Source organism: Ambystoma mexicanum, chromosome 11 (genome assembly GCF_040938575.1).
Source record: "Ambystoma mexicanum isolate Mex_15411 chromosome 11, UKY_AmexF1_1, whole genome shotgun sequence".
Classification (NCBI taxonomy): domain Eukaryota; kingdom Metazoa; phylum Chordata; class Amphibia; order Caudata; family Ambystomatidae; genus Ambystoma; species Ambystoma mexicanum.
Window position 1 is genome coordinate 1,376,679,799 of NC_090934.1, and position 12,205 is coordinate 1,376,692,003.

Below are 12,205 nucleotides of genomic sequence, written 5' to 3' on the forward strand. Positions count from 1 at the left end.
TGTGTCCAAACATTCTAAGCTGACCCCCACACTAGAAACAAAACAACAAAGGGTGCAAGGAAATGTCTGACTGATATTAGCAAGATGTTTTCACAATGAAAAAAATAAGGATAAATCCAACAAAAATAACTTCCAAGGAAAGATCCTTGGATCTAGAGAGTGGTTCCCTTCCCGTGGACTTTTATGTAGGAGGGCCAAAATTGTGTCTTTATACAACAGTTCTTTTTGTGTCTTTATACTGGATTCACAATGTTCTAGTCTTCCTTTAACTTGGTCAAACAATACATTCCAACACAGTCTCTCTTTACCTTGATCAAACAATAATTTCCATACCGGCTTTTCTTTAACTCTTTTGGCAACTTTTGTGGATTGCCTGGTATACTCCCCTGCCAGGAATTCTTCTATGGGCTTTTCCGATCGCCTGGTATTCTCCCCCGTTGGGTATCTTCCCAATATATCTGAATTTTGATACAAAGTTTTATGCAACTCCAGGTGTCAGGTATTTCTGCTTACCAGGAGTTCTTTTGTGAGTTCTTGAAAACCCCTGGTATGCTCTCCTGCCAGGTATCTTCCCACAATATTCAAACTTTCCCACAATATTCAAACTTTACACAACTTCAGGTGCCTAGTATTTCTACTTTTGTGTCACTGTTCGTTTACCGCAGTAGCATATTTCCTGAGGTGCTTTCCATATTTGCCAATGGTGACACTTGCGTCAGTTTTCCCCCACATTGGCAACTCGTGCCCCTCTACATGCTTGTATTTGTATTTTATTGGTCTTTTATAGAGCGTCTTAATCTAAAGCGCTGTACAATAAAAATTAGAACACAGTAAAATAACATTGGGTAGACAATTGAGGCCAGATTATAATCACTCAAGGGTGTTGATGAAAGTGTGTTTTGAGAGAACCACAGACGACAGTAGACAGTAATACAGCTAAGAGAAAGTGGAAGAGCATTCCAATGGAGAGGAGAAAGAAGTTCAAAAGATTGTAAACGCGACTGAGTGCAGGGTGGGTGAGGAACCAAAAGTCTTGACAGAAGACTTTAAAATGTGCAGAAGACCGCAGAGAGCGAGATGGAGTATAGAAAGATATGAGTTCAGTAAGATAGTTGGGAGCAAGACCATATTGAGATTTGAAAACAAGACAAAGAAAGTTAAACTTAATTTGAGAGTGAAAAGGTAGCCAATGAAGTGTTGCAAGAGATGAGGAGATAGAGTTGCAGTAAGAAAGAAGACATAGTAGACAAATTGAAGACTGAGTTTAGAGAGGCCAGGCGAGAGAGAAAATTAGAGAGGAGATTACAAATGTGGAGGCTTTAAACATGAGGAATGGCCATGCTTTACGGATGTTGTAAAGATGTAAATGGCAAGAACGCGAAGATAGATAGGGTGAGAGAAGGAAAGATCTGAGTTAAAGTGCAAACCAAGGTTGTGAGCTGTAGTTGAAATTGAAATCTTAGAGGGTGGAAAAGACAGAAATGGAGGCGGAGGATGAGGGGAAATGGTGTTGGCAAGAAAGAACAGAACCTCAGTTTTCCCAGCGTTACGAGTGAGAAAATGGGAAGACATCCAAGACTTAACAGCCACAAGACAAGCTGAAAGAGTGCAGTGGATATCAGGGGAAAGAGGAAAGGTAAAGAAATAGTTGGGTGTTGTCTGAGTAGAAATGGTGTGACAGACCGAAAGAAGAGATAATAGCAGCAAGATGTGAAGTGTATAAAGAAAAAAGGAAGGGGCAGAGAACTGACCCCTGGGGCTCCCTGTGGTCAAGCACTTGCCCGCAACAAGAGACTGAGAAAGTTTGGTTAGAGAAGTAAGACTTGAACCAGGACAGAACAGAACCTTGAATGCCAAATGATGAAACTGATGTGAGGAGTAAAGGGTGATCCACCGTGTCGAAAGCAGCGGAAAGATCGAAGAGAATAAGAAAATTAGAGTGCTTGGAGTAGCGAGCCGAAAGAGATCAAGGCAGTTTCAGTAGAGTGACGAGGACGAAAGCGAGATTAAAAATGAGGAAGTAGAGAAGAATCAGTGACAAAAACAGAAATGTGAGTGTAGACCAGACGCTCTAACAGTTTAGAAAGATAGGATAGAAGAGAAATAGGACGGAAATTAGAGGTGATCAATGGGTTAGCTGTAGGTTTGTTTTAAATGGGAATGATCAATGCGTGTTTAAATGAGGTAAGAAAAGTGGACGTAGCAAGACGGATGTTAAAGAAAGAAACAAGATAAAGTGAAAATAGAGGATATACCGTAGGAATGAGTGCCGAAGGAAGTGGATCAGTAGGAGAAGCCGTAGGGTGAGCTTTAGCTAGTAGGAGAACATCAGCGTTAGAAACAGAGGCAAAGTGAGGAATAGAAGTTTGAGGAGTAGGAGCAGAGGGAGGTGATGTGTTGGATTGAAGCGAGGCTTCAATATCACGACGGAGGGATAGAACTTTCAAAGAGAAAGAATTAGAAAAGTCAGAAGCAGACAATGTTGAGTTAAGAGAATAATCCGGGGTGGGAGGAGAAAGAAATCATGCAATTTTTAAATATCCTGCACCCCTTAGGCTCAGTCAAACAACTAGCCTGCACATTAGGTTTCAGGTTTCTTCTGGTCTGCATAGACTCCGTCCTCCTCTTCCTCGTCCCAGTACTTGTGGTTTTATGGGAATTGAAGTCCATAGCTGATATTGGGCTTTGTGGATGTTGTTCAAAGGTTTTACAAAAAGCTACATCAAAACTAGATGATGTTATGCATGAATTGTGAATGGCTGTGTTATAGACAGGGGTTTGACTAGAGGGATTCAAAGAAAAGGTTTTCTGACCTTTACTATAGGATGGGACTGCTAAGTGACAACATGTCATTAAAGACCAAGTATTAGATGGTATTTGTCAGAAGAAAGGGGGAAATAGTATTTCACCCAATGAGTCACAACCCCCCGCGGGTCATTTTCTCCTCCCAAGTGATCCTCCCTCATACAGCCACCCACAGGGTCAAGATCAGGTAGCGGATGCCGGTCATGGCCACATGAGAGAAAGTCAACGGAGGGGAATAAGTGATGACTCCACCGGATTCATCACAGTAATAAAATAGTCTTAGTCCATAGCTTCCCCTTTTTCACACGTTTTGAACCCTGCTCCTGATGCAGGCAAGGGAGGAATACTGCTCTTTCTCTTGCAAAGCTGCAGCTTTAGAAGACATTCTCTCCATGGACTAGCACCCTTTCATACGACAGGGGTTGTGTGTCACTTAAACGTACATACTAGGAGTCCCAACCACTTGTTCCACAGCTTTATACCTTGGCTAATGCAGGGAGTGACATCAGTGGGGAGAGTTGTGAGGGAGGGAGTGCAGCTAAGAATAGTTGCATCACCACAAAGGCAATATTTCATTACTCTTTCAGCTTGTCTTTTTTTCTCTGTAGCAACTTGTAATGAAAGATTACACAGCATATCAATATTGTGGACGAGGCTGCATGTCTTCTCCACAATATTAATGTTGTCAGCCATTTTGTCCCAGGATTTATACAAAATACCCTACCGCAAGTTGGTTTTAGGAAAGCTTGAGCAACACATTGATGACCTCAGAGCACCCATTCTTTTGCTTTCAGCCAACATCATATGTGAAAGTTAACACATGGTTCAGTGTCTGTCCCAATGTGCAGTGATACAGTACAACTAACAATGCTCAGTTTACAAATAGTTGATGAATCCATCTTTCATTTTAACCTTTTCTTTCATTCCTTCCATTGTTTGATTCTTTTCCACGTATCTTTCTTTCTATTCTGCAATAATTCTTTCAGGTTTTCTTTCTATCCTATCTTTCTTTCCATCCTTCCACAAACCATTCCTTCTTTCTCAGCAGCTCTTTTTCTATTCATCTCGTCTTTGATCTTTTTTTCTGTATATTTGTTGTCTTTCCTTCTTTCACAAGCTACCTTTCTTTGCCCACATATTTTGCCATTCCATGTTTCATCTTGTGTTCATTCCATTGTGTACCTCTTTCTTTTCCACTCCTTAGTTTTCCACCCTTGGTTCTTTCAACAATTCCATCCTTCTTACTTTGCATACTTCAACCTTTATTTCAATAGGTACACCTTTTTCTTTCCATGCGTTTTTCCATCTCCATCTTTTATCTTCATTGCTCCTTCTTTCTGTCCAACTTTTCTCTGTTCCAGCCTTCTATTCTTTATTCCCACTCTACAATGCATCCAACGATGTAGAAAATATTGAAAGATATAAGAAAAAGATGGAAACAGAATACAATAGTAAGACGATGTAAAGAAAGAAGGGGTAAAGAAAGGGAGAGAATTCGAACAGAAATAAAAGTAACCACAGATGTGGACCATTTACAAACTGAGTATGCTTGAGTTACATTGTACCACTGGACAGCAGGAACGACACCAAGCCCTGTGCTTCTTTTCAGAAAGTGTGTCACCTAAAAGCTTAAGATTATGTACACTGGTGTCAATGATTTGTTGCTCAATTGCTCAAGGTTTTCTGAAAGTATTCAAGGTGGGATATTTTGTTAACAAAAGAAAATCATATAGTATAAGGACCCCAAGCGTGAACACATTTAATGGGATGTTTTTCAGATTTTCTCTACGGTGGCACTGGCAATTACAATAATGGTTTCAATAATACTGAATGGAACTGCCCTTTCACAACCATTGATGCTTTATCCGAGACTATATATGCTCCATCTAGAACACATACAAAGGGATAAAACAAACTACACAAAAAATACCAAATAAGCCAAAATATTGACATTGAAGTAGTCCTCTTTGTCTCATCTTATAAACAAGATTACATTCCTACATTGAATTTGTAGGGGGTGGGGGGTGGCACTCTGCAGAATTTAGGATATTTTTCGGTGTTCAAATAGTCCTGGAAAGATTTCTAGAACTGGTCATCATCCTGACCATAGAATTCCCCCATCACTATTGAAAAGTGACTCAGATTAGAATTTAGCTACATGTTTTTAAACCTTTTTTCTGGCTTGGGTGCCAGCAACCCCTTCCAACGCATGGTTGGAGGCAGTGGCCTTGCTACTTGGTTGTGCATGGCACCAAGAATAGTGTGAGCAGAGGCACTGCATTAGATTAAATGATTAGAGGAAACATGTTTTACAAGTGAATCAATTATAACTATTTCAGTACATGCCCATAAACGTTACACAGACAAATCACAAATAAATAGGGAGGGGCGTGGCGGGGCGTGGCTAGCTGCCATGTAAACAGGGAGCATTTCTTTGGAGCGCCCGCTCGATCCTAGGAAAGATCCTTGCAAATGCCCGATTTTCTTCGAAATTGCAGGATAAGAACCGAGGAAAAACAGCAGGTGTAACAAAAACTAAAGCATGCTGAGAACAATGAGATCGAAAAGTGTGGTTGTGGCTCCCAATAGGGCGGCCGGGACATAATCCTACTGCGGATGCGTTTCCCAGCCTGCCGACGCAGATGACGGTGGCTCCCTGGAGGTCTGCGCTACATGAAGAGGGACTTGTAGCTGGCACTGACGGCCTGAGACGAGAGAGGGCAGCATAACCCAACAAAGCCCGGCCTGCGAGCGAGGAAGACAGGAGGTTACAAGAGCCTGCGCAGTGAAAGGAAGTGAGGCAGTGGGACAGAGGCCTGAAGGGAGAGCAACCGAACAGGGCAGATATCGGGACAGTGAACCACATTACTGGGAGACAAACGCGAGACTGATGGGGGTGCAGAGGAGAGTGGTCGCCGCTGCACGAGAAGCCTCAACTGAGAAGCCTCAACGGTGGCACAAAGGCCCTGCTGCCCCTGGTGGGGGCCGACAGGACTCCGCAGCACACGGAGACCACATGCAGGAACCAGCAGTAAGAGGGGCCCCGCAACCGACAGGCATATAAAGGGAATGGGGTAACGTCACCCGGGGAAAGGCAAAGCAACCCGTATTGGCACAAGACAATGCATAAAATATAGTCGAGAGAACACATCACGCAAGACCATATAAATCAGTTCGTTAAATCTGTACACCACGGTATGCACCCTGGAAATACAAGAAATTTGGTGATCTAGAATCCCATGGTGAATCAACAGGGCAGTAAACATCGGATGTCGCTCCCAGAGACAGGCAACTTGGGACCCGATCAATAGCAGTTTGCAACCACAGAGACATGCACGCAACACGTGCTATTGGGACACTGCTGGAGGAACGTTCACAGACCTAGGCAGACATCTGGCACAGGGGATCGACCTCCAAAGCAGGGGCAATATCGCACCGCGATTCAGTTGCTGGCACAGCGTGTTGTGGTCTCAAGGTTGATAGGGCTGCTGCCACGGATGAGAATGCTGGAACAGAAGAGGGAGGCCTGAGCCCCGGTGTAGAGGTTGGACAGTGGAAGTAAAGACTGCGGCATCACTATCATAATATAAAACATAGGAAGAATTCGACCTGAGATGGCGGACAAGAACCACAAAGGGAAATCCAGGCAGACAGTCATGTAAACATTCTCGCAGAAAGAGGACATTACCACCACACACCAAGATGACCAGGGAGAAACAACAGGATCGCCACAGGTGGTAGTGCAGGACGAAGGCCCCATATTGGAAGCAAATGCAGAGCTGAAAACTGCGCTGGAATATAAAATTGATGCAGTGATAGTAGACGTAGGGCTACTATGCCAGGATCTGCGCAATCTAGCTGACCGGATAGGCACTGTGGAACAGCAGGTATGGGATAACACGACAATCATCACCAATGCCCAGTCCCATATGGCAGACATGCTTGACTGGGTGAAGACATTGGAACATAGAGCGGAGGACGCTGAGGGGAGGGCCCATAGGAACAATGTCAGAATACTTGGATTACCCGAAGGAGAAGACAGCAGAGACCCTACGGCCTACATCGAAAACTTGCTCCTACAGGAAGTGGGCCTGGGAAAGTTGACCCAGGGTTTCACGGTTGAAAGAGCACACAGGGCACTAACGAAAAAGACTCCACCGGGTGCTCCCCCAGTGCTTGTGATAGCAAAGATTTTGAACTACAAGGACAGGGAAAAAAATCTTGTCTTTTTCCAGAGAGGGAGGAACCATCACCAGGGGAATCAGCGAAAATGGCAATCTATCCTGATTATACTGCAGTGGTCCAACAACGCAGAGCAAGGGTTGGGCCAGCCAAGGAACGATTGAGGAGAGCAAATGTACAATACATGCTGATCTACCCTGCCAAACTGAAGATTTTACATAATGGGAAGTCGCATTTCCTCGCAAGTACCAACGAGGTCCAGAAGGGGATGGATGCCCCAGGGATTTTGCAGCTTCAGAGAAGGAATGACAATGACCCATGACAGGATGACACCTGGCTGGAATGAGGAATATGATCCGAACCCGTTACCCGACTGAGGCATTACAGTGAAATGGCGTGAGAATATTATAGTAGACAATGCAGAGGTGATGGAGCTGGGACACAGACAGAGCATAAGTACTGTCGGCTGCAGTTAATGGCGGTGGGTGAGTCCCAGTTGTTGTTGTTTCAGATGTCAGTTTTAAGAAATCAAGCTACTGCACGTTATCCAAGGAGGGAGCAGGGCATACGTGAGAAGCAGTTCGGCCCACGCAGGAGAATCGCTGTGGGGTCACTGTTAGGGGTGATGGGAGGTTTTCAGGTTATGTTTGAGTTAGTGGGCAGGTTGAATTGTGGCAAGTCCAGTATAGGTGAGTGATATGAGAATGTAGATGCATTAGATGCATTTTGGGCACCCGACCCCCTCTGTGAGTAGACAGACAGTGGCAACATGCCCAAAAGTGTAGGCGGTTGGGTGGAGATATTGCAACGAGAAAAGGGGAAATGGCCAAATGGCAGATATACAAGAGATGAGCTGAAGGGGTGGTGGGAATTAGACCCAGCCTCAAAAATATATGAAAATTAACAGACTAGGCATAGTCACCTGGAACGTAAGAGGGTTAAATAATAACATTAAGAGACTGCGAATGCATATCTATTTGATCAGGAGGTGCATACAGGTGGCAATGCTGTAAGACGACATGCATTACTTACTGTAAAAGCATTTCTGATGGTTGTATCTGCTTAGATTCACATTCTGTGCATAGTCCGACATCCAGTGGTCACTGCAAAGTATTGCATTTTGTTTTTCATAGTCGAAAAGGGGACCTCTACATAGGCGTGTCTGTAATACTATCCCTATGACATGTAGTGTACCCAAAATCCCTCACACGTTGAGGTCCCTCTGTTTGTATTTTTTCTGCCCTAAGGGTGCCTTATCTTACGTGAGTGAGTACAGAAAAGAGAGAAAGTAATAAGACGTCTATGTTCCTTCCATCCGAGCGGGGAGGAAGGGTGGGCACATGTGAATCTAAGCAGATACAACCATCAGAAATGCTTTTACGGTAAGTAATGCATGTCTTCTGATGTTTGTTAATCTGCTTAGAATCACATACTGTGCATAGACTAGCGAGCAGTACCCGGAGTTGGAGGTGGGTTGTGAGAAGGAACAGTAGAGAAAAGATGTCTTAATACTACTTGTCCCACCTGGGAATCAGATTTAGAATGGACATCTAGACAATAGTGTTTTGTAAAGGTGTGTACAGAACTCCAGGTTGCCGCTTTGCAAATGGACTCAAGGGGAACATTTGCAATGAATGCTATGGATGCCCCAGTGCCTCGAGTAGAATGTGCTCTCGGCTTGAAAGTATGCATCTTTCATGTCCAGTGTTGTCATGTAATCCCCCTGTGTGAGCAGGGGAATTACTTCCTGCAAAGTCACCATACGAAATTTTTGATGTTTTACAAATGTGTTCGCTGATCTAGTACAGGGCGCATGGTTAAATCCTTTTTGGGAACAAGGAAGTACACTGAATAAATATCTTCCGTTACCTGTGATGGAAGCACAACCTCTAATGCTCCTTTTTCTAGTAGCAGTTCGACTTCCTGAAGAAGGATGGCGAGGTGCTGCGGTAATAGGCGTCTTCCCTTTGGGGGTCTGAATGTAGGGGACCGACTGAATTCGATGCAGTAACCGCGGGCTATAGTTGACAATACCCAGCGGTCTGTGGTAATTCCCTCCCATGCTTGTAGAAATGATGTTAACCTGCCCCCAACCGGAGATGCATGGGAGGGGATCCGAACCTTCGGGTCATTTGGTGTTGGCAGCCGGGGAGCTTCTGGGAGTGGGGCCCCGACCTCTTCCCTTGCCACAACGTTGTCCTCTCTGAGCATATTGTCCACTGGTTCCCTGAGTGGAGGACCAGTTGCCTGCTGAGGAGTATTGTTGTTGTTCTTGGTTGTTTTGTCGTTGTACCCTCGCATGTTAGGAGGTCTTGTGATCTTGTCTAAAGTCTTTAGGGTTTCAAATTCCTTCTTAGCTGTCTCCACTGCATCGTCCACCGCCTTACCAAACAGGTTTGAGTCCTCGATTGGTTTGTTGATGAGGGACACCTAAGTTTCTGGCTTAAAACCTGAGTTCCTGAGCCAAACATGACGCTTGAGAAGTACCGCCTGGACTAGAGACCGGCCAGCCGTTTCCGCAACATCGGGTGTATTTTTTAACAATGCTTTGGTTAACCCGAGTACCTTCCATCACAATGGCTAACAAACGGGTTTGTAAGGGCTCAGGAGTTTTTTCCAGACCTTCGCGCAATTTTCCCCATTGGGCATCAGCGTAGCTTGCCAGGAAAGTATTGTTATTGGCAATCCGCGTGGAGAAAGCTGCTGAGGATGTAATCCTTTTTCCCCAAGGCATACAGCTTTTTTCCCTGCTTGTCTGGGGGTGCTTCGCTAGTAGATAGCGGAACCCCTGCCCTCTTCCTTGAGGTGGTTACTACCAAGGAATCTGGTATGGAGTGACCCCTTATATATAAGGGATCTGACTGTTAGGGGCTAAAAAGCTTCTCAATTTTTGGGTTGACCCCTCTAACCAATGCAGGTGTGGATAAAGATGGAACGAGTCGTCTCTTGACTGAGGCAAGAAGGGGAATGGCCTGACTAGTATGTGGTTTTTCCTTAATAATCTTTTCCACAAAGTCTACCTCTGGAGTAATCTCCCCTGTCTCAATTTCAAAATGTGCAGCTGCTCTTCGTAGCAGTGCATTCAAAGTGAGCTGGTCATCTACTGGTGACGGGTTTCTGACCAGTGTGGTCTGAGGAGAAGACAGATCCAAAACATCAGTGTCTGTTGACGCCCCTGGAGACTGCCAGGGCTGTGATCCCCCTATGTCTGGGTCTTCTTCAAAACCACTTCCACCTATGTCTGTGTATTCTTCAACGCCCTCTACAGGGTCTTGTAAATCTTCAGTATTGAGGAACTCCTCATCTTTGTGAAAATGTGGCTCCTCTTCAGTGAGGTCATATGATTCCATATCCTCTTGAATTGGGTTAAAGAGTCTTGGATATTTGGCCCTACGGTCTTCATAAAGTATCTCTCTAGGCCTTTTAGGTGTAATGTGTTCAGGGGTGGATATAAACCTATCTAGTTTGTCCATACATGATTGGAATATTGCCAAAGTCCACTGGGAACCCCCTGAACTGTCTAGTGGCGGAAAGGAGTGTTCCTCCGCCTCTATGCATCGAGATCGCTCCCATAGCATTGAGGATATACCCCCTTCGTCCTCTGAGAAACCTTTCGACGTGGGGGGAGGTTCTGGCATACCCTCTGTAGGTTTCGGCGTCTCCCTGGCCCTGTGTGCGTGTGTCGGCGACTCTTTCGCCATCCGTCTGTGAGCGTCAGTGGAGACTATACGAGCCAAGCTTTCGACGACTAGTTTGTCCGTCGAGGGTTGGTCATGAGAGGTTTTCGGCATTGCCGGAACCTTTTCGCTGATGGGCGCTCTTTTACGAGGTGTTTCGTGTGACTTTTATTGACAGCGCCCTTAGTAGCAGATGGCCCAGTCACTAGTCGCGCATGCGGTTGCGGGGAGGGCTTGCGACCCTTATGGTCGGCGGAAGCCGCCGATGGATTCGGTGTCTCCGTTGGCGCTGGGGCCTTTTTTGACTTAGTCGATAATGGGCCTTGGGTTGTGCGTTTAGTTTTTACTTTTTTATGTGCGTCGGCGTCGCCTCGCCGGGTTCTACATCCCCATAAGTAGGGCGTGAACTGAACTTTTAGGGGCCGGGGACAGATGCGGAGGAGCGGGAGCGCTCCTTAGAGAGGTCAACAACCTCCGATACGGAGGTAGCGTAATCATTGTCCCCCTCGTCACATTCGGCGGCGGCGGGTGAGGAATCAGCCTTCGACATAGCGTACGCTGCCCACCTCTTGACCCTGCAGTCCTTTAAAGTTTTAGGACGAAGAAGTTTACAAGCCGCACAGCCTGCCTCGTTGTGGTCGAGGGGTAAGCAGCGGTTACACCGCTTATGCTTATCTTTCCACGTGAATTTGCTGTTACGAGGGCAAAATCTAAAGGGAGTCCTCTCCATAGCAGAGGATGCAATAATAAGTGATAACGACCCTGAAGGAAAGAGGGGGAGAAGAGAAAGGCATTCTAAAAGGAAAAAGAAATGTCCCAACAACCCCCACTCTCCCTACTATGTAGGCCGGCGAGGCCAGGCCACGTGTTCGGCAGCACCGACAGGATCGCCTTCGTCTAAACCACCGCCGCCGAAGATCTTGACTCGGCAGGGAAGTTGCTTAGCTGTCGAAGAGAGGGCAGGAGGTGTTTGGATTGAACGATAACTGACAAAAAACGACCACGGGTCGAATAAATGGTAACGGCAATGTCGCTTACGAGCTCCGCATAAGGCGACCAGTATTCTGGGTAGAAAAAAACAATCTGAGGGACCTCGACGCGTGAGGGATTTTGGGTACACTACACGTCACTATAGGGATAGTATTAAAGACACGTCCCCTATTATGTCGACGTCCCCTTTTCGACTACGAAAAACAAAATGCAATACTCCGCAGTGACCACTGGCTGTCGGACTATGCAAAGCATGTGATTCTAAGCAGATTAACAAACATCAGAAACACACATTACTGCCGATAGGCAGGCTGCGATAGGCAGGAAGTGGGGAGGTAAGCTGTATGGTTCATCCTTTTCGGCATACTCCAGAGGAGTCCTTATTTGGATTGCTCACATTGTGCCCTTCCAGATATTAGAGTTCGAAAAAGATGAGGAAGGCAGATTAGTCCTAGTACAAGGACAGTGAGAAAATAGGAGTCTGCTTTGTGAACACTTATGCACCTAGTCATAAAGCGACAGCACTCTTCAAATTCTTGCACTCCAAATTG

General features: G+C 45.5%; 1 protein-coding gene across 2 annotated transcripts in view; it reads right to left on the reverse strand.

Annotated features, from left to right (window-relative positions):
- Positions 1–12,205, reverse strand: part of USP8 (ubiquitin specific peptidase 8) — a 1,053,131-nt gene that overhangs the window by 782,053 nt on the left and 258,873 nt on the right. The window lies entirely within an intron of this gene.